General features: G+C 51.0%; 1 protein-coding gene and 1 pseudogene across 1 annotated transcript in view; one reads left to right on the forward strand and one right to left on the reverse strand.

The window, feature by feature from the left end:
• Window positions 1–23,424, forward strand: part of LOC144111478 (uncharacterized) — a 165,928-nt gene that overhangs the window by 25,607 nt on the left and 116,897 nt on the right. The gene's annotated exons all lie outside the window — the stretch shown is intronic.
• On the reverse strand, window positions 13,868–15,925 carry LOC144111475 (uncharacterized; annotated as a pseudogene).

Raw genomic sequence — 23,424 nt, forward strand, 5'->3', positions numbered from 1 at the left:
GCCTTTTTGCCCCCACCCCCCCTTTCCATAATTAAACTTCCATAATTTTGAACCACCCATGGTTCATATTCTTCCACTTGCACTATAGAATGCCAATAACTAAGTAAGAAGAGCACATAAAATACCATATACACATGAAAAATTGGTACTTGGGAAGTCTCCAATACCCACACCCCTGTAAGTGTTTTCTTGAAATTTGTCACATATATATAAACAATATTGACATTTAAATGAGAGAACAGCACTCCTCACACCTTACAGAAAATGTGGGTAAAATTTCACCCAGATCCGAGCACGAGAAGTACCAAAATAAAAGGGGGCAAAGTCGAAAACGGGCCAGAAATTGCATTTTGAGAAAAACGAATTTGAAGGCCTGAAATGTGATTAAAATTGCACAAGAAAAGAGTCAAACTGTCCTTTCAGCAGCCACTGCCATTAAAATGAGCCAGCACCATAAGTTTGTCCCTCACGGCGTTTCCAAGCAGAGTCGTCAGCACGAGACTTTTTTCTCAGCGTGCACCGATTCGCTCTTGACTCCGCTGTCTGTTTGGCAGACATCCTTTTTTTGGCGCGTGCTGTCTCTTGATGAGCCCAGCACAACTAAATCTTGAGGTGGAAGTATGCCCAGCTCTTATAGCACACGCTCAAAACTGGAATGCCCTTGGTTGTACCAAAGAACTGCCAAAGCAGTGGCCATCTCCACAACAAATCTTGAAGCAAACCATGTTTTGGGACAGAGAAGCCATATTTTGCTGTTTAGCGACTCCGCTGCGTTCTGAGTTTTGCCCTGAACACAGCGGGCCAGCAGCTTCTCATCAGTAAGCCTCTTATATATGGGAAGTATAGCTTTTCCCTGGGCTTTTGTGAGCAGGGGTGTGTGGGCTGGTGCAGCTTCACCTAAGGCTTCGGCACGCCTATGCTTGCACCAGGATGCTGGTCCATCTGGGCAATAATTATGGCTGCTCGCACCATCTGATGAAGAAGAATGAAAGTATGAGGCCCAAATTGCCTGGTGCATACCTTTCACACTGCCCCTGTTGCTCGTGATAGCAACCTGATAATAAGTTGTCAACTTCTGAATGACAGGTTCCTTCAGCTTCTCCCCTCTTGGGAGTGGCTCTTTCAGCTTGCGAAGAGCAGTCCCAAGGCGCTTCGCCACGATTGGTGCAGTCCTCCTTTTCTATATCCACGGCACCACCATAAACATTTGCTTTTACGACTGCAGCGTAGGCTTTCGAGTCACCATCACTCAAGAATTTTTTGAACTGCAATGGTGTGTCGTAGGATTGGCTCCTTCGTCATATCCGCACTGCAGCTTCAGCTTCCATCGCATTGGATGAACAATCAACATTTTGTCACACACAGGGCCATGAAAAGCTTGCCAAATGTCTTCATCTGGCAGGGCCTTGTGTCTACTGCACGCTAGGCAGAAGTTCGATAAAACTTCGAAATCCAAACAAAGTCCAGTGTCAAGAGACACAACTGTACCGATGCCATTGTGGCTTTTATGGCCTCTTTTGTGCCATGTACCATCATACATAACGGCAATTTCATTGCCTCCTGCTTCACTCTGTGATCTGCCTGGACCGCGCAAGATTTTCGGACACTGCACTCATTGCCGCATCACGAACTTTTCGCGTGATCACAGCAAATGACTTGTGGTGCATTGGCTTTTGCAAGCCAAGAACTGCAGAGAATCGAATTAACTGCTCGTAGCCCATTCCTACCGAGCGCGCTGCCACAGCAGTTATCACATTGACAGTGAAGGCATCACACAAGCTCCTGCTGTCATAGGCTCTGCTTGCCCTCGGTCCATCCCCTGCCGCACTCGAGCTGGCCTTCCCGCCCGAAGAAACTCGCCGTGATGTGTATGTCGCTGAGAGAACACTTTCGGGGCATGCACTGTTCTCGCAGCGTAGCTCAAGAAATGACGCAAGTCCTCTGCGTTTGTCGGCTGGTTCGCAGATGCGCACTTCTGAACGTCGGCACATTGGACAAACCGCACCGCGCACAAGAATGTTCAGGGCCGTCAGGTCCGTGATCACAGACGACTCCTCATCTCACACTCTTCCTTCGTCGTCAAAAAGTCCGATCTTCTTTTGTGAGGCACTGACGTACTCCAACGCCGTGTCGAACTCGCCCGAGGAATCGGCGTCGCTGTCGCTAAGCCTCGCGGCCGTGGGTGTACTGGCGAGTCTTCAGTGGGGCGAGTCTTCACCGTTGATTTGCGTCGGCGTCCTCTAAATTTGTGTGCGGACCGATACTTCACTGGCCAGTGACTACGCCTGCTACTGCCGCCTTCATCCATAACGAATATAAATACGAAAATGAACATTGTTTATCTACGCAGCTCGACGAGACAACAAACCCAGCAAGTACCGTACTTACCTGATTCTAACGCGCACCCAATTTTTATAGTCAACCAGAAAAAAAGGTTACATCCCCAATTCTAGCATGCGCAAATTATTTGTGATCAAGAAAAACGAAAAACTTGTGCGCGAGGAAGGGGAGATTTATTGCCGAACTTCACTCTTCATCGCTCTCGGATAACTTTTTGTCGCTTTCGACTGACCACAACATATCGTCCTCGGTGCCATCCAGCGCATTTGCGATGCCACACTTTTTGAATGAGCGTTCCACTATGGCCGATGGGACTGTGGCCCATGCCTCGGATGCCCATCCAGCGAGCGTCTCCAAGGGCGCACACTTAAGGGAGGTGGGGATCAGGGCTAACTTTTTTGTTCTTTGACCTAGAGCAATGAAATTTGGTAGCCACACTGAAAAGTGTCTTAAATAAAGAAGTATGGAGTTTAATTATGATACTTTGAATAGTTTTCAAGTTACAAAATGTTACATGTGTTCCGCTTGTGGAAAACCTGGCACTGTAACGAAACATGCCAGGGAGCTGCCTTCAATTTCAATCTTTGCTCAAAAGAGCCCTGCAGGGTACAACAGTTCCAAAAATTTTTTTAAACCCATTATTTTTTTTACACAGAACGTCATGTTCACCTTCACTAACTGTGCCAGAACTTGTCGTTCACAAATTAGCTGTAGAAAAAAAAACTAAGCCCTCAACGAGATATTGAAGACTGTCATACCCTCAAGCACACTTCAGGGAATAAATAAAAACAAACAGGATCAAAATTGGTTCAGGCATTCCCACGCTACCCTCTCCACAGACAAAGCAGAATGCCCAAAACACACTTTTGAGAAAACGTCTCTCAAAGTTTTCGGAGCAGTTCACAACTCTCAAAATGCACCAGGACAAATATAAAATTTGATAAAGATATCTTCATTAGTTTTTGTTTTATAAGAATTTACAGGTTTGTTGCTTGTGGAAAACCTGGCACAGTAACGAACCATAATATTGTGCCGGGAATACATTGCATATTTGCCCAAATGTCTAATCTACACTAAGACAGTGTTGAATTTTTTTAGCGTGCTAATAATTTTTTTCTGGACATGACATGCACGTGGCTGTGCTTCACTGCATAAAGCCATGTACTTATTGTGAAATAATAAAATAATGGAAAGGTAAATAAACATTTCAAGACTGTCTTCATGTACAGCACAGTTTATGGATCACAGCAAAACAAACTGTATCAAAATCGGTTCAGCCATTGTTGTGCGATGCTTTCCACGAGCGAGGTGATCGACAAAAAAAAACACAACTGAGAGAACGGGCTTCAAAGTTTTGCAAGCGCTGCAGATTTATTAAAAAGCACCAGGGCTGTAAAATTTTTTATCATTGTTGTCGGGCATCTTCTTGCACCTTTGCGTCTTTGCTTGGTGGGCTTTGGATGCTTTCTTCAGGCGTTCTTTGTCCTTTTCTTGAGCCCTCTGGACGGCAAGGGCACCAGGATTTACACCCAAGGTGGCACACATTTCTGAAGTAAGCTCTTTGGCTTCCTGAATTGTAATTTATGACTCCCTCATTCACTGCAGTCTCTACTGCAAAAAGTGAGGCGTGCTCGTCCTTTGAGAGTGCCGACCAAATAACAGAGTGCAGGCTCTCAGCTGCATTCTGGGTCCTTCCGCCCTTGCAGCGCTCCAGCAAGTGGATGTCTGAAAGGCGTTGATGCAGAGTCAGCATGGCTTGGGCAACTCTGCTCATAAGCTTATATTTATGAGGAGGCCGTGCTTCATTTTTTGCTTCTGCTGCTCTCTGCTCACACCAGCTGAGGGCCAGGGGGGCACAGCTCATGGTGAGGGTCACTGTCGCTAGATGTCACGTGCCAATAAGTGGCCATGACAGCTTTCTGCATTGCAGCAACATCATTGACATTCTTGCTGATAGCCAGGCCATAGTAGTTTGTGAGCTTTTTAATCAGCTGTTGGGTCAGCCCACCTTTGCCGCCCAGTGGCTCCCCTTTCTTGGCCTTGCTCACAATGGAGCGAAAACCGTACCCATTCTTTTTTTTTACATGGTTTGTGCAGTCTTCTTTTGTAACTGCTATAAACCCATATGGCTGCTCATCTTGCAACGTCTGGAAAACACGGCTGTCTCCATCAGAGATAACAGCTGTATATCGCAGGTCATTCTTGGCTAACGAACGGCCAAAATGTTGCAAAGCGGCCTCCACTTCCATTCGGCCAGAGCCAACTTCAGTGTTTTTTTGACACTGATGCTGCTGCCTCCACTGAAGGTAGGTGGGCTCACTCTCTGCTGGCCCCAGGCTGCATCCAAGGCAGAAGTTTGAAAGAACAATGCTGTCCAGCACAAGCCCTGTGTGTAACTCAGTAATACATCCTACCCCAATGTGGGAGCTATGACCGCGCATGAGCCAGGTGCCATCATAAATAACGGGCACATTTTTAGTGAACCCAACCTCTTGCTGTACACCTTCTTCACAGCAGCTACAGCATCCCTAAAGATGTTGTCGGCAGCCTCCTCTGCAGCAGGCTTGAAAAGGCCCTTCAAGTGGCCCTGGAATGTCTTGCGATGTAAACCACGATGGGACACATTCATAGTGGCCCAGAAATCGTTCAGAGCTGTCTGCCCTTTCCCTATCACTTTGATAGCTTGCATTGAGCGAATGTTCACGTCAAACACCGTTGCACCTTCCTTTCTTTGGGGAGACCACTGGGACTCAATTGGGCCACAAGTAGCGCATGAAAGCACCATTTTCACTGCCAGACCGAGCCTGGTATCGCAGTGCACACCGACGGAACGCTGTTGGCATCTTGGGCGCAGAGTCTTGCCAATCAACGAGTTCACCGCGGAAATCTGCACAATAATAAATTCACTGTCACAAGAGGCCGAAATTTGTTGGCCTTGCTGGTCATCAAACTGAACTTCCGTTCAGTTGTGCGCACTGCACGAAGGGAATCGTGAACGCTGCGTGCCTGCTCTTCTGCCGTGGCTGCTGACACGAAACGCGCTCGAGGTGCGCCTGAATGGTGCGACGTTCCGGCGATGAATCGTCCCTTAAATCTTCAGCTATCACATTGTAGCTCGTCGACGGCTGGGGCTCACTCGCAGGCTGCGTGCCCGTGTCGCACGATGCGGCAGAATCGGAACACACTGTGATGACCCCCATAAGGCGCAGGTCCACACGGGACGGAGAGGCAAAGAGACACCGTATGGCTCAGTTTAAACAAACAGGTATAATCAATAATTACACATGGTTAAGGTTATACATCAGAGGCTGGGGCGTCCGAGCTTACGTGCCGACGACTTCATGGGGGCGATGGAGTGGCTCCGGAGTTGGGCTCGAGCGGTTGCTGGCAGAAGCTGCACGCCGTCGGGCTTCGGCGCTGAAGGCCCTCTTCGCTAACGATGTCGTCCTGGGCGTGGATGCAGTAGAATTTCAATAGTCGTCCGTTTCTTCGAGGATGGATCACAAACCCTTCCTCTAGTGTCGTTCGGCTTGGAAGATGAACAGGAGGCGAGCTTGTAGATGATGACAGCAGAGCATAATTTTACAACAGAACAAACTTTGCACTACTTTACTCATCGACCGGGCAGGTTAGTGCCTAAGTAGCATCACATTACATGCTAAGCATGGAGCCCCTGCTCAGACTGGACTGCATCCGTTTACATGCGCTTTTAAGCACTTGATTAACAAAGGACTAAGGGCGGTCATTTTCAGTGGCCCGCCCAAAGCATCAATTCTCCAATCCAAAATAACATGCGAGATGGGGACCACCCCTTGGGTGGGGCTTAGCCTCGACCCCAGAGTCTGTTAACAATACAAACTAAATAAACAACAAAAACGCCACCACTCTCTCTCAAGTGAGAGTATACACAGGCTCTCTCTTCGGAGCTAATTCACTAGCGCCTGTCTTTCCACATTCTTGGCGAGTCTTGCCTGTCCGCCATGACAGGTGTCCGTCACGGCCCTTCTGGGAAGCTGTGGGTGCCTTCCCGGCGATAGCCCACGACAAAGGGGGGGGAGGGAAAGAATGTTGTCCCAGTGGCCCGGAAATCGGGGAGGATAAAGCCTGTTTCCCCGGGGCGGCGGCGGGTCCGGTTTTTCTGGTCGTCACTCAAAGAGCATGGCTGGGTAATTGATGATGCCGCTGTCACGGGTCTCCGTCTACGCCGCGCCGTCGAACGTGGATCCTCGTAGCATACACGGAATGTCACACTCGCTCACCCTCCAGAAGAATGTTCTCCGAACATTTGAGTCCACGCAGCTCCCCTTGTCTTTCTGAATCGCCTCGCACAGTGCGTCCGACAAAACACTTTTCGCTGCACTCAACACCACTGCACAACACCATATGCCTCCGCTGTCAATACTGGCGTCTCCAGGGGCAGCACTGATCTTCTTTTACAGATAAACATGAAACTCAGCACCCAAGCCTCTCCTTTCTAGTCCAAACTGGACGAAATAAATTTACCACAGTTACAAAGGAGCTCCCACTTCTAGCACGATCACGGCACAGACAAAAATATAGATAACGAAAGGAAGTAGGGCAGGTTCTGCATGCGCTCCGCATGCTCTCCTGTGCAGGTGTTACTTAATGACAGAAAGGTTTAACTACCAACTCCGATAACTTAACACATAAGCACAAAGCAATGTTATGAGCTGTGGCATTACACAATTCTAACCAGTTCAAAACTCCGCTCTGTTTACGCCATTAGTCCGACTTAGCTTTCCGATTTCGCAGCGGATATCGGCCTTCATGAGTCATACTAAGTAAGTCTGTGCCCCTTTGTCTGCTTTGGGACTCGCGAGGGCTCGTGGCAGGAGCCTCTCCTGGCGTTATCTGCGCGGCAACCTCGCGCGCTTCTTCTTCTAGCAATGCATGAAGTAAATCCGGTGGCATTCTGGCCGTCACCTCTGGCGCCTGCCGAACAGATGCAGGAGAGGGCGTTTCTTGCGAACTATCTGCGCGCTCCGCTTCACTTCTGTCCCCATCAAAATCCGCGCTTTCCCTTTCCTCATTTCGTGAATACTGAACCGGTGCCGACTTGAGGCGATTTGCGTGTATCCTTATCAAGCGCCGGTTCACGTCTTGGACTCTGAAGTTTACCGGAGAAAGCTTCTCGACAACCTCGCACGGTCCTCTCCACTTCGTCTGGAACTTACGAGCTAGCCTAATCTGCCTTTGGCAGTTTTCAATGTACACGCTGTCCCCCACATTAAACGGCGCGTCTCTAGCACTGCGATCGTGCACCTCCTTCCTGCGCTTCGCCGCTTTCTTTAAGGACTCCTTTGCGATGTCCCTCGCCACTTGCAAGCGCGATTCTAGCTCAACCTTATAGTCGTCCAGTGAAGCGTATGGGACACGACGGGGGCCCTCTGGCACTTCACTAGGCTGGTCCGGGTCTCGGCCGTAGAGAAGAAAGAATGGCGATTCGCCCGTGCTCTCGTGTGCTGCGGAATTGTAGGCAAACATTGCATACGGGAGCCACAAATCCCAGTCCCGCTGGTCGCGCGAAACAAAATGCGACAGGAACCCGGCCACGGTTTGGTTCAGTCGCTCCACCGCGCCGTTGCAAGCCGGATGGTACGGTGTTGTCTGCTTCTTAGCGATCTTAAGCAGCTCGCAAACTCTCCTCATTAGCTGCGACACGAAGTTCGTTCCCCGATCTGTCAAGAGTTGCCTCGGGGGTCCATGTCGGAGCACGATCTGTTCGACAAATGCTCTTGCAACCGTGTCTGCCTTCTGATCTGGGAGTGCTACCGCTTCCGCGTATTTTGAAAGGTGATCGACAAATACTAAAATGTACTTGTTTCCGGAAGTGGTCGTGGGCAAGGCCCATTATGTCCATACCTGTCCGCTCGAAGGGAGCCGAAACCTCAGGGAACGGCTGAATTGGAGCTGGTCTTCGTCCCTTGGGTGTTTTTCTTTCGAGACAGGAATGGCACTTCGCACAGTAGTCTCTAACATCCCGTCGCATGCCACTCCAAAAGTACAAACGCTCCACACGCCTGCGTGTCTTCGCTACGCCAAAATGACCGGCGCATGGCGCATCGTGAAACGCGCGAAGAACCCTTTCTGTCCACGACCGAGGTATGACGACTCTCTCCCAAGCGGTTTTCTCTAATCTCCCTTTCCTGGTTGGCCTCGTGCGCCGACACAGGGTGCCGTCTTTGTCAATGAAATAACCTAGCTGTTCGGGGTGAGACGGTGCGCCCTCTAAGCTTTCGATTATTCGCTTCAGGTCAGGATCTTTGCACTGCTCTGTGCGTAATTCGGCGGGGTCGACTACGGGGACAAACTCATCTATAGCTGCCACGGCAGCTGTGCGGCTGAGTGCATCAGCATTCAGATGTGTCTTTCCTGACTTGTGCTCAACTTCAAAGCAGTATTCCTGCAGGTGTAGATTCCATCTAGCGAGTCGCGAGCTAGGGTCCCTGACACTCATCACCCATTTCAGAGGATGGCAGTCTGTGACTAGCTTGAATTTGCGGCCGTAAAGGTAGCATCTGAAGTGCTTTACTGCCCAGACAACGGCGAGGCACTCCCTTTCCGTAGCTCCGTACTTTTGCTCTGTGGGGCTCAGCTGTCGGCTAGCAAAAGCAACGGGATGTTCTTTGCCCTCGATAACCTGAGATAGCACGGCACCAACTGCGAACTTTGACGCATCTGTGGCCATAACGAAGGGCAAACTAAAATCCGGGTGGCGCAACAGCGGTGCACTCATTAGCTTCCTTTTCAGGGCCCCAAAAGCATTCTCCGCGTTTTCGTCCCAGCGAAAGGCGACATTTTTGGCTGTTAAGGCGGTGAGCGGCTTAGCGAGCTTGGCGAACTCCTCTATGTGCCTTCGGTAGTAACCGATCAGGCCGAGAAACTGCCGGACCTGGCGGACGCTAGTCGGGGATGGAAAATCCGAGACACACCTTAGTTTCTCAGGGTCCGGTCGCACGCCGTCAACTGAAACAACGTGCCCGAGGTATTTCACCTCGTTTTTGAGGAATTGGCACTTAGAGGGCTTCAGCTTGAGACCCGCTGCTCTTAGTCGCACCAAAACCTGCTCAATATCGCGCAAATGGTTATCAAAACTGCCACTGTATATGATAATGTCATCCATATACACGAAGCACAGCCTTCCCAGAAGACCTGCCAGGATAACATCAGCGGTTCTCTGCCAGACAGCAGGGCTGTTGGCCAGACCCATCGGCATTCTTTTCCATTCATAGTGCCCTGAGGGCGTGTTGAATGCCGTTTTCTCGGCATCTGCCGGATCCATTGCTATCTGCCAGAATCCCGCCGCCATGTCCACTACCGTGAAGTACCTGGCAGAGCCCAGCTGAGAAAGCGTCTCCTGTATATTGGGGATGGGGTATGGATCGATGCGAGTTACGGCATTTAGTTTGCGGTAGTCCACTACCAATCGATACGAGCCATCTGGCTTTTCCACCAATAGTGCTGGTGCTCCCCAGGGTGACTTTGAGTGTTCGACAATGCCGCGATCAATCAGGTCCTGCACCTGCCGCTCCATCTCCTCACGTTGGGAGTAAGGAATCCTGTACGCACGCTGGTAAACGGGCGATGAAGTGCCGGTTTCTATCCTGTGCTTTATAACGCCACAGCAGCCCAAATCCAGGTTGGACGCGGCGAATACCTCCGAGTAGTCGTTCAGCAAACCAGCCAGAGCCTCCCTCTCCCTGGATTTTACGTGAGAAAGATCGAACGACACCTTTGGAGCAGCCGAAGGACTAGCATGCTCTACAGTTGCGAGTACCGTATCGGTGGGCTCACGTTGCTCTATCGCAGAGGTGAAGAAAGCCAATGTTTTGTTCTTGGGAAGGCTCAGTGGCTGCTGGCTACAGTTAACCACCCGTAGGGGCACTCTGTGGGCGTCATTAACTGTCACGAGGCACGCGGCTGCCTTCAGGCCATTGCTGAGAGAGTCGACCGGCTCAAGCACTCCCACGGCGCCGCTCTCTACATCTGAAGGCACAAACGCGTACAAAATGTGCTCCGACCAAGGAAGGACGACCGCCTCCTCGACCAGCCGGACGGCAACCCGCGAATATACCTTCTCCAATGATCCCACTGTTTGACGGGTGTCAATATCGGTAATGCGAATCTCAGCCCCTCTCCTGTTCAAAAACGGAACTTTTGAGCCGCCCGCATTAACCTCTTCCTCAGAGAATGAGACTACTACCTTCCCTTTTCTCAAAAAATCCTGCCCTAATATACCTGACACTCCGTTTGGCAGAGACACCGTGTCCGGGCATACGTAGCAGGGGTGCTCCAATGCAATTCCGCCGAGAGAGAAGTGTAACTGGTAGAGTCCACTTATGCCAAGAGGATCCCCCGTTATGCCTACAAATTTGGTTGCCATACCACCAGACGCTTCCAACACCTCGCGGTCCCCCTTCCTTCGAAGCGTGTTAAAACTGCTCTCCTTAAGCAATGTCACCTTTGACCCCGTATCTATCAACAATTCCATACAACAACCATTTAACTTGCAACGCACAACAGGGCATGCCTCGTCGGCCACACAAACTACCACCACCTCATCATCTACTGCTCCCTCCCCACGCTCCTCAGGCTGGGGAGGACTAACTAGTTTTTTGACTCGGTATCTGGAGCCCCGCTGTCGGCTTGCTTAGGGCGTGTCTCGCCTGCTTCTCTTTGTGGCTCCCCACGGCGCACGTTTTGGCAGAACCTGGCGATGTGTCCGCGACCCTGGCAAGCGAAGCATACGATTTCTTCAAAATCTCGCATACCGCGCCTGTAGCTTTGTGGCGGTCTCCGGTTTCCAGCGAATGGGCGCTGTTGAGCGCGCGCTTCAACCTGGCGTTCTACCTGCTGAGATAGCAGCTGTTCCAAGCGATCTAACCGCTCTGTCAAGAGAGCAACCTCAGGGTTGAGCACCGCTCTCTCTATGACGCGTACTCTCGCTGCGGCTGTCGTTAACGCCTCATTTCGTTCCTCATCCAATGCGGCCTCCACGGCTTGGTCGAAATTGCTCGGCTTGCGCGAGAGCACGAACCGGCGCACGGGGTCTTGCAGACCAGCCACGAACAAAGCGGTCATTTCCTCTTTAAGTATATCCTCCGCGTATTTCTTCCTTAGCTGGTCTCCTTCCTCCTCCCTGCTTAACGTATCGCGTGCTAGGCGCTGAAGCCGCGACGCAAATGTTCGCACGTCCTCCCCTACCATCTGTCCGGCGTCACGGAACCTCTGTACCCGCACGTGACGTGGTTCAGTGTCGAAATGCTCAAACGCGAGCTTCTTAAATTCCGCAAATGATTTTGTGGATTTTACTTTTTCGTCTCGCCAGGCAAAATCATGAGCAGCTCCTGCCATCTTACACCTCGCCATTCCCAGCATTTGAGCATCGGACCATCCCCCCATTTTCCCAATCTCTTCTAGCATGGAAAAGAAATCGCAGATTGGAACCCCTGTCTTATCTCCCGTAAACGTCGGAATGACGCTTCCTAATGCCAGCATGCTTGCTCCGAGCGACGGCTGTGGAGTGGGAGCTCCCTCAGATACAGTCATTTTTTTTTTTCAAGCCCTCCAGTGCCTCAAGCCTCTCAAATGGGGGTAAAAGTCCCACAATCAGTCCCGTGATTCCCTTTTGATTACAATTTTGAAGTCATGAATGTCACAGCATTCAGAGGACATTTGCTTTTGAGACCCCACTTCTGACACCAGTGTGATGACCCCCATAATGCGCAGGTCCACACGGGACGGAGAGGCAAAGAGACACCGTATGGCTCAGTTTAAACAAACAGGTATATTCAATAATTACACATGGTTAAGGTTATACATCAGAGGCTGGGGCGTCCGAGCTTACGTGCCGACGACTTCATGGGGGCGATGGAGTGGCTCCGGAGTTGGGCTCGAGCGGTTGCTGGCAGAAGCTGCACGCCGTCGGGCTTCGGCGCTGAAGGCCCTCTTCGCTAACGATGTCGTCCTGGGCGTGGATGCAGTAGAATTTCAATAGTCGTCCGTTTCTTCGAGGATGGATCACAAACCCTTCCTCTAGTGTCGTTCGGCTTGGAAGATGAACAGGAGGCGAGCTTGTAGATGATGACAGCAGAGCATAATTTTACAACAGAACAAACTTTGCACTACTTTACTCATCGACCGGGCAGGTTAGTGCCTAAGTAGCATCACATTACATGCTAAGCATGGAGCCCCTGCTCAGACTGGACTGCATCCGTTTACATGCGCTTTTAAGCACTTGATTAACAAAGGACTAAGGGCGGTCATTTTCAGTGGCCCGCCCAAAGCATCAATTCTCCAATCCAAAATAACATGCGAGATGGGGACCACCCCTTGGGTGGGGCTTAGCCTCGACCCCAGAGTCTGTTAACAATACAAACTAAATAAATAACAAAAACGCCACCACTCTCTCTCAAGTGAGAGTATACACAGGCTCTCTCTTCGGAGCTAATTCACTAGCGCCTGTCTTTCCACATTCTTGGCGAGTCTTGCCTGTCCGCCATGACAGGTGTCCGTCACGGCCCTTCTGGGAAGCTGTGGGTGCCTTCCCGGCGATAGCCCACGACAAAGGGGGGGGAGGGAAAGAATGTTGTCCCAGTGGCCCGGAAATTGGGGAGGATAAAGCCTGTTTCCCCGGGGCGGCGGCGGGTCCGGTTTTTCTGGTCGTCACTCAAAGAGCATGGCTGGGTAATTGATGATGCCGCTGTCACGGGTCTCCGTCTACGCCGCGCCGTCGAACGTGGATCCTCGTAGCATACACGGAATGTCACAACACCGTCTCTGCCGGCGATGGTGATCTTCGACCCGCGTCGCTTTCAACGATGCGATCTCGGCTACCGGTAAGCGCGGCCGTACGCCGAGGTGTGAGAGTCTCCGTTGGCGCGTCTTCCATCAACGTGGTTATCAGCATCGATCGCACAAGGCGACTGTTGGCTTCGCTGCTGAACTCGCAGGGTGCAAGATAGCGCGGCACGTTATCCGCTTGTTCAGTGGGATGCTCCCCTTCTCCCGCTGGCCGCCGTCGTTTTCTCGCCGTAGGAGGCTTGCGCTTCCGTTTCCCGAAGGCGTGCTTCGTTGACGCTTTCTTCTCAAACGAGCGACAATCCATTACTAACGTGAGCGCTGTGAGAAGTTGAAATGAACGCCGGCGTGGTCTGCGAAGCAAACAGCGGTGCGCGGTGGTTTCCAGCTTCCCCACTGTCACGCAACAGCCAATGGGGAGGCGCCTTCCAAAGCGGCAGCCAATCGGAGGCCTGCTTTCATCAGGAGGGCCCGTGCGGCCACCGCTGGCAGACCCGCGCTTCTTTTCTGTTTGTGCGACACAAGATGGCGACGACCAAAAAATTCATAAACAAAACGGCGGAACTTCGAGCTTTCGAACGATACCAAGATGGCGGGAAAGACGAGATATGGCTCCGCAAACTCCGGTGATTTTGCGCGTTTTATGGCTGTTTCCTCGCCGTGCGCACTCACAAATTAATTTTTTTCGGGCATTTATAGTGCGTTTTCAGCCAAACCATTTTGGTACAACGTAGATTAGGTGTTGCAGATACCGAAACGCATGGTTTCTAAAAATCGATTTTTTTCGCGATCTGATCCTCGCGTCCCCCCTTAAGCCCAGTGTAGTGCAAAGCTCAGTATAAGCTCGCAAGTTGCCTGCATTGTACCTAGCAACTGCCTCGTAAACTGCTGCTTCTACAGTGAAGAGGGAGGCATGCTGCTGCTTCGATATCAATGTCCAAATCACCGAATGAAGGCTTTCGGCAGCGTTCTGCGTCTTGTTGCCACTACATCGAGCCAGTAAATTAGGGTCGGACAAGCGTTGGTAGACCGGTAGCAGCGATTGCACAACTCTGCTTGGAAGATTGTACTTGTGTGGAGGTTGTGGCTTGCCTTCTGCCTCAGCTGCACGGTGCCTGCACCAGCTGTGGGCACCAGGTGGGCAAAGATCATGATGGGGCTCAGCATCTGTGGATGCAATGTGATGTAGTGTTGCCATCACTGCCCTCTGCATTTCTTCCACATTTGTGCTATTTCGCAGGGCTAGGCCATAATAATTAGTCAGTCTTTTTATCAAATCCTGCGTCAAGGCACCTTTCCCACCGAGTGCCTCGTCCTTCTTTGCTTTGTTCACAAGAGAGCGAAGTGCTGTGCCCATCCTTTTTTGCACATGGTTCACACAGTCCTCCTTTGTGAGAGGTATGAACCCATATGTTTGATCATTGCACAAGGCCAGGTAGGTGTGGCTGTCTCCATCACAGATTACGTTTGTGTATCTGAGGTCGTTTCTGTCAAGGGAGTGCCCAAAAAGCTGCAGTGCGGCTTCAATTTCCATGCGTCCTGCATTGACATCAATGTTTTTTTGGCACTGGTGAGCCTTCTTCCATTCATGGTATGCAGGGTCGGTTTCAGTTGGCCCTATTTCACACCCAAGGCAGAAGTTGGACAAGACTGTACAGTCAAGCACAAGGCCCGTGTAAAATTCTATTGCACAGCCTACACCAATGTGTGAGCTGTGCCCACGCGTCAGCCATGTGCCGTCATAAACAACTGTAATGTTCTTGGTGAAGTTGACTTCCGTTTCTTTGTAAACATCGTTGACAGCCTTCACAGCACCTGCAAAAAAATTTTGTGCAGCAACTTGAGCAGCTGGCTTGAGCACTTTCTTCAAATGCTCTTGGTATGTCTTCTGGTGCAGTCCTCGGTGTGAAACATTCATCACTGCCCAGAAGTCATTCAGAGAAGTGGGCCCTTTGCCAATGCTTCTGATTTCTTGCATAGATCTGAGGTTTACATCGAAAGCCCTTGCTTTCTTTGCGAGGACCACTGGGAGCTGATAACACCACAAGAGCATTTCAGCACCATTTTCACAGCAAGTCCAAGTCTGGTGTCCCGGTCCACTGCTAGGCTTGGCCTCCGTCAAATCGGGCAGAGGGCAGCCCTGGTCGGCGAATTTAGAGCACCCAGTTGAATTACCACGAACTCATCATCTGATGCAGGCGTAGTATTGGATTCCGGCAGCACGGTCAGCGTGAACTTCCGCTCAGTTGCCGACATCGCACCAAGCGACTCGCGAACAATGGTCGCGCGCTTGTGCCGATTCCGCGGACACAAAACTTGGCTCTCTGTGTTCCTGAATGGTACGACGCCCGCCGCATGGAACATCGGCACAGCTCCGCTGATTGAACGCATCTGCCGACACACCATATATCACTTCCGAAATGGCTTGAGTGTCGCGTTGAAGAGCCACATCAAGGAAACAGTCCTCTGCTGACAAATCTGACCTGCGTCGCAACTCCGTTGCATTGTCCGGTACGCGGCCGTAGCTTGTCGACGGCCCAGGATCCAGGGCGACATCGCTGTCGCTGCTTGGTGGCTGACTTGGTGGGGCACCGTCCGGCACGCTGACGTCCGATGCCGGCGCCCGCACACCGTCATTTGACGAGTCCGCCTCATCGGCGATCACTTTCAGAGACTTTCGTGACTTCCGTGCAGTAGGGGGTCGGCGCTTTCGCTTTCCGTACGTAAGCTCAGTCTTTCGTTTCTTTCGAAACGTGCGACCCATGACTACAGAATGTGCACGACTTGCGCGAGAAGAACCGGCCTCGGTATCCAGAGCAGCGTTGGTCCCGTGTCCAGCAGCCCGCGACTGTTCAAGCAGAAGACGTAGCGCCGGATTGTAAAAGCTAGGACTCCACGACAAAGAACGGTGAACGATCGCAAAAATGGCGAAAGGCAGAAGAGGAACACAATGACACCCGCAACGAAGGAGCCGATGCAGACGACAAGCCTTGCGGCATCCGGAGGTGACCACGCGACCACACGCGCAGCAGCCAATAGCAGACACGCAATCTGCCGCGAGCAAGCTTTGTCCAATCGCAGCTGTGCATTCGAGCCGCGGGAAATTCGAAAGGTCTCGCGAGCCTTTTATTCACAGGCAAGCCACGCCCATACCATGCCGCCGCCGCTGCCGGCGATGTCGGGGAAAAAAAGCGCAAGAATTCACAAACAAAACAAGGCCAAGATGGCGGCGCTCGCTTGAGCGCCTGAGAAATGGCACTCGCGCAATATACAGATGTTTTCAGCTCTCGCTCGCTGCTGAGGAGCTGCCGCGGCGTGTTATATATTTAATTTGAAGCACTTTTACAATGAATTACGCGCTGATCCAGCCTTTCTCGTTTGCTCGGACGATGACTCCTGGAGGAAAATTCACTGCCTTCGGAAGTGTCTTTCGTTTAAAAACGAGCAATGGCGGCAACTTGTGGCCATCGGCAGTGCAGCAGAGCATCACAGTTACTCGTGTCTTCTCATTGCCTGTCGACAACACACGCACTTGCTTTGCCCCCTTCACTTCAACGGTCGTGTTGACGGGCATGTCAAAGTACAGCGGCGTTTGGTCTGCGTTGGCGATTTCTCCCAGCTGGTAGCCATATATGTGCCGTAATGAAATCACATATCTCTGAAAAGCATAAAGCTTCTCCTCAAAGGCTTCTGGCAATTTCTGACATATACCAGTCCGCCGGCGAAGAGAAAACCCTTTCCTTTTCATAAACTTTGATATCCAGTTTCTGCTGGCCTTAAACTCGCTCGTGGACAAACCGCGATGTCTAGCCAGCTCCAGCGCTTTAACTTTAAGCATTTCAGTTGTGACCGGCGTGTGGTCCTCTCGGAGTTTTTTGACGAAGTCCACTAATGCATCCTCAGTTTCAGGAAATCGGCCTTTCCGAGGTCCGTTGAACCCTTTGCGGGTAGACTTACTGAGGAGATGCGGTCTTTCTGCTTTCTCCACTCCCGAACACGTTTCCGGCACGCAGTAAGCACATGCGGCGCTCTGTTACCGTCGGTCTCTGCACACAAGATGACCTTTTTCTTAAAGCCGGCCTCGTAGTGGAAGTGGCGGACCTTTGGTGCAGTCCCTGCCATCTCAGCCAGGAAGCGTGTAGACGCCACGTTTGCAATGCTGCTACACAAAAAAAATCAGGGCTCCCAGCTTCAACGAGCGTTGCTGCTGACAAAGGCAAAAACAAATTTCGCCGCCATCTTGAAATGGCAATGACGATGGGTGGGACGAAGTTCGCGCTATTTCGGTTTGTATCCGATTCTAACGCGCATGCTACTTTAGGGTTTATTTTTTTGGAAAAAAGGTGCGTGTTAGAAACGGGTAAGTATGGTAGGCTTCGCCACACGTAGGTGCGCAGCGACAAATGGCGATCCCCAATCCGCACCACGTGATTCGCAGCTCTTGAAAAACGCTGCACACGCATGCCTTTTATTATTATTTCTTGCGCTCTAGCAGCCCGGGCAACCATGGTTATTCGAAGGAGGAGGCTTGGCTGAGCTCCGCATGCGATCTGCAGTGGCGAGCGGCCGTGAGTTGTCGGCCGCGAGACGCTAGAAGACTGTGCACTTTCGGACTTTTAACAGCCATCCTGTGCTCGTTAAGCGCAATTTTGACCCAGTTACAGTTGGAATTCAGCTTTAATTTTTATTTTCGTAATAGTAGAGACATTAGACTTCACAAAACGAGCGAAAACAAAAGATGTATTATTTTCGAAAAAAACCGCGTTTTTCGACCTGCATGCTACTCGAAAAAAAAAATTTTTAAATAATTGACCCAGAACAGCGAAGCTTTGTGTGCTTATACTATTTTTTCTGCGCTCTTCAGAAAACTAATTAGTTTTTTTGTAGCATGCATACTTTTTGCTCAGTGTTGCTAACAAGCATAAAACCAAGGCCTTTGTGCACACATGCTTTTGCATAGAAATTTTTCACTGAGAACGAAGAGCAATAGCTCATTTTGCAGCTTGCTAACTGTAGAATCCAGATAACTAACCAAAATTTGGTCATAGAATTTTGTAGTATGAAAAAAAACATATAATCATTTGTATTGTTATTTTCTTGGGGCTCATTACTGTTGTATCAAACCTTTGTAAACTTGCATCAAAGATGCTGAAATTCTGAATAGATACCTGCAAGTTACACATTCTAAAGAATATATGTGCCAAGTTTCATTGCGATATGAAAAGTGGAAGTACAAAAAACCCTGTGTGCAAACTTGAAAATTTGCTCAAAATTGCAAAAGGAGAAAAAAGCATTTCAAAGTTTGAAAACTCTGTATTCGACCAAAAGATGCTGAAACAGCATGTAATTTGGCAGGGAGAAGCATGGGCTATGTAGCAATAATATCCCATTACTAGAACTCCCCAGCACCATAGGTCACTCCCTCATGGACCTTGCGAGTACAGTCCTCAACCCGAGCCTTCTTCTCCATGCTGCGGCGATGAGCTTGTGCTTCAGCAGTCTGCCGTTCAGACATCTTTTGGATGCGCACATTGTCTTTGCACTCACTGAGCACAAGAAGTTTCTTCGGTGGAACAACTCCAAGCTGTTCCAATACTTGTTCTAAGCTTGTGTGTCCCCTGTTGAACCACAAAGCCGCAAGGGCTGTGGCTGTCTCGACAGCAGTTCGAGACGCAAACCTTGTCTTCGTGCACAGCAACCAAATTTTGCTGTTCAGACGCTCTGCTGCATTTTGAGTTTTACCTTGAATGCAACGAGCCAACAGCTTGTCCTCTGTAAGCCGCTTGTATATAGAAAGCAGCGCCTTCCCGTGAGCTTTCGTCAAGAGGGGTGTGTAGGCATGTTATGGGGTCACTCTGCGTCCAGCCGGCCTGGAAGGCGAGCTTCCGTGCAAGCTACACGCAGGCGTTATTCGAGTACGCAACACGTTTCCCCAACCCGTGGCGCAGAGTCGCAGCCACGGCAGGTTCAGACGAAATAGGCAACGGCAGGGGACGCTAGGAAATAGTTTATTATCCTAACGCGAGGTAAAGCACACTGCGGAAGAATGTTCTATCCGTAAAATAGACGTTGAGCAGCTCACCAGGTCGTTGACGTCGTCTGCGTTGGTGTTCGGGGGCCGGCGGGCAGCGGAAGGGGTCCGTGGGGCCGTTAGGTAAGGTCCGGCAGCGACAGACCCTTCCCGCCGCGCGATCTCCCCTTTTATCCCTTCGGGCATTGCCTCCCTGGCAGCAAATCGTTACCGTCAAGCTTAGGCGTGCTACCCTCTCCACAGATGGCAGCGCGCTGCCGTGACATCACGTCAGTGCTGGGGCGGAAATGAGCAGAGTCGCGGGGGGGCCTTCTCTCCACATTCCTGGTGGCCAGCGCGCCCGTGTAAGTCACGGTCGCCGCTGGCGCGGGGGACGAGGACGGGATACCAGTGTATCCCACATCCTCCCCTCCTTAAGAAGCCTCCCGAACACAGAAACAGGCACAAAAACTTTACTAAATTTCAGTGGACCATAGGTCCAGGCCCATCTCTAGCCCCCCCGCTGGCGTGGCCCCTGCTTCCATGTCGGGCGCCGGGAGTTCCGCAGCCGCCAGCGCAGGGGCCGGCCGCTTGGGGTCCGGGTCCCGGGCCTCGTCACTCGGGGCAGGAGGCGCCGCTGCCGAGGACTGCGAGCCAAGGCTCGGCTCCGGCGGGCCGCCGGCGTGGCGGGCGGCTACCTGCAGAAGCCACTCAGCGAACTCGGCCTCGCGGCCCGCTCGCGCCAGTATCTGACGGGCCGCGGCGCTGGGAGTGGCCGCCGCTGGATGTAGATCGTCCCGGGTCGTGGCCCCGCGCATCCTCTGGTCGTGCAGGTCCCCCGCCTTGTGGGCTTTCTCATGCAGCCTCACGGCCCCACGTTGGGCGCCAAGATATGGGGTCACTCTGCGTCCAGCCAGCCGGGAAAGCGAGCTTCCGTGCAAGCTACACGCAGGCGTTATTCGAGTATGCAACACGTTTCCCCAACCCGTGGTGCAGAGTCGCAGCCACGGCAGGTTCGGACGAAATAGGCAACGGCAGGGGACGCTAGGAAATACTTTATTATCCTAACGCGAGGTAAAGCACACTGCGGAAGAATGTTCTATCCGAAAATAGACGTTGAGCAGCTCACCAGGTCGTTGACGTCGTCTGCGTTGGTGTTCGGGGGCCGGCGGGCAGCGGAAGGGGTCCGTGGGGCCGTTAGGTAAGGTCTGGCAGCGAGAGACCCTTCCCGCCGCGCGATCCCCCCTTTTATTCCTTCGGGCATTGCTTCCCTGGCAGCAAATCGTTACCGTCAAGCTTAGGCGTGCTACCCTCTCCGCAGAAGGCAGCGCGCTGCCGTGACGTCACGTCAGTGCTGGGGCGGAAATGAGCAGAGTCGCGGGGGTGTCTTCTCTCCACATTCCTGGCGGCCAGCGCGCCCGTGTAAGTCACAGTCGCCGCTGGCGCGGGGGACGAGGAGGGGATACCAGTGTATCCCACAAGGTGGAGGCTGTCCAAGAGGTTCCGCTCGCTTGCGTTTGCACCATGATGATGGGCCCTCCGGACAGAATTTGTGGCTACTAGCCCCAGCACTAGAGCAAGAATGCAAATACGAAGCCCAAATACTGCAGTACATTGCACGAAGATCACACCTGTTGCGAGTTATTGCTGTCTGATATTAAGTCTGCAGCTTTTGTATTGCTGGGTCCTTTAGCGTGGAAGTGGAGTCTTCAGTTGCCGAAGGGCTGTTCCTAGGTGCTTTGCAATGAGATTTGTGCAGTCCTCTTTCTCTATAGTTGTAGCACTATACACTTGGGCCTTGGAGACTGCTGTATAGGCCTTACTATCTCCATCGCTCAAAAACTTTGTGAAACGCAGTGGTGTCTCATTTGACAGCGTTCTCTGCCAAATACAAAGTGCTGCCTCCTTCTCCATTCCATGTGATGAGCATTTCACGTTTTTCTTGCACACGGGGCGGTGGAACGCTTGCCAAATCTCTTCTTATTCACTGCTCAGTACTTTGTGCCGACTGCATGCAAGGCAAAAATTAGACAGTACTTCAAAATCAAGGCACAGGCCACTGTTCAAGGGCCACAATAGTGCCCACATCATTGTGACTCTTATGGCCCCTCTTCTGCCAAGTGCCGTCATACACAACAGCGGCGTCTGCGCCGCCAATTTGAGCCTCGATTTCTCTGGCCTTGTCGAGATTTTTTGCGGCAGCATTCACGGCTGCGGAATGCACCTTCTTTGCTATGGCGTGGAAGGACTTCTGGTGCATCGGTTTTGGAAGGCCGATGATAGTGCACAACCGCACGAGTTGATCGTAGCCAGCACCGATTGCGCGAGCGGCTATGACAGCCTTCACATTTACAGCAAAGCTGCCGCGCGAGCTCTCGCTCACGTAACTTCGCTGCGCGCTTGTGTCTGCGCTTGCCGCCACGTCCGCGCTGACGTTTCCGCTTGCCTCTGCATGCCTCGAAGTGTACGACGATGATAGAACCGATTCGGGGCACTCACTGTTTCCACAGCAGAGTTCTAAGTACAGCGAAAGTCCCTTGTGCTTTCAGGGCGACTCCCGGACGCACAGTTGGCACTCTCGACAAACGGGGCACTCCGCGCCTTTCATGAGCATCGTTAGTGCATCAGTGTCACAAATTACCGCACTGGAGGAGCTGTTGCATCTTCTTTCTTCGTTTTTGAAGAGGCCAATCTTCTTCTCAGATGCACTAACAAAGTGCATGGCGGAGTCTATCTCGTCGGAGCCGCTGCCGTCCTTAGGCCTAGCAGGCTTCGGGACGCTCTTCTCGCTAATCGTTTTCGGCGTCAACTTGCGCCTCCGCCCTTTGTAATTATGTTTGGTATGAAACTTTTGCACGCGAACATTGCGCGTTTTTGGACTGACCATGATTGCACCGAAAAAAAACAACGCAGAAGTGATTGTGGCAGTCTCGTGAAGCTCGCAACAGGGAAAGAAACAGCAGAACCTGTGCTGCATAGGCTTCGCTGCACAAACTGGCCACCTGGAGGCAATGGCGGCGGCAGAATCGCACCACGTGATCGAAGAGAGGCTTGAAAGCGACGGCAAAATAAGCTCTTTTTATTATTTTTTAGTGAATATGCGAAACTGGCAGCCGTTTCATGGGCGAGAATAAGGCTCGGCCTACCTCTGCTAAGTGATCGCCATGCCGTGCGGCGAAGGTGCTTTGCATGGCAGGCACGCAAAGGTGGGCAACTTTCGGGGATATTGATATGTTTCTGCGCAGACCATCACTCATTTGGACGCATTATTTGCTAATTTCTGGTGCGAATAACGCTTTCATTTTTCGAGACAAGGTAGATGAATGTCTAAAAATGTTAAAAGAATCAAAAACGGAAAAACTAAAATAAAAAAAATCGCGTTTTTTCACCCGCATCTCTCCTTAAGAGGTACCGCCTCTGGGAACTTGGTCGCGGCACATAGGGTGGTCAGAACATACCAACAACTGTTCGTTGACTCTGGCAGAGGACCTACAATATCGATTACCAGTCGCCGGAAAGGTTCTGTTATGACTGGCACCAATTTCGTCGGTGCCTTCCACTTGCCCACTTGTCAGCGGATTTCCCGACTCTGGCAGGTGTTGCTAGGGCACACAAATTGTTCGACATCCTTCCAACAATACGGCCAATAAAACTCCTGAGCCATTCTACTAGCCTTGTTCTTTTTTAAGGGGGTATGAAGGTCTTGGAAACTTTTTTTTATTTCTTAACATATCTTCCTGAAAATTGGCATGCCGATATATCTTTGAATGCTGACCCAAAATATGTATTCAGATTTTATATATCTCATCCAGAAATGAGGACATGGCAAAATAATTTGGGCCACTTAGGTCTTTTCTTACGGGCCATTATGGTAATTTCTTAATTAAAAAAACTAGTTTTAAAGTAATGCTGTCATTTTTAAGGGCCCATTGCACATCCTAAAGCTAAAGAAATTTTTAAAAAGTCATCACATAGGTCATGAATGAATAACAAAGTAGGAAAAAAAAAACAATGTGGAAGTAATTAGCTGACATCTGACCTAATTGCTAGTCTATTGGGTTTAATGAAAATTGGAAAGCTTTAGGATGTAGCTGAGGTGTTTCTGAAAAAAATGATACCTACTTCAATAAAATCGGTCGATGCAAACATTATGAAAAGTTCAGTAAGGCAAAGGCATTTGATCGAAAAAACAAAGCTGAGAAAATTGCATTCAAAGTTTTGCTTACTCTGCCATTTTTGTTTACTGATCAGAT

The sequence above is a fragment of the Amblyomma americanum genome, chromosome 11 (assembly GCF_052857255.1).
Source record: "Amblyomma americanum isolate KBUSLIRL-KWMA chromosome 11, ASM5285725v1, whole genome shotgun sequence".
NCBI lineage: Eukaryota > Metazoa > Arthropoda > Arachnida > Ixodida > Ixodidae > Amblyomma > Amblyomma americanum.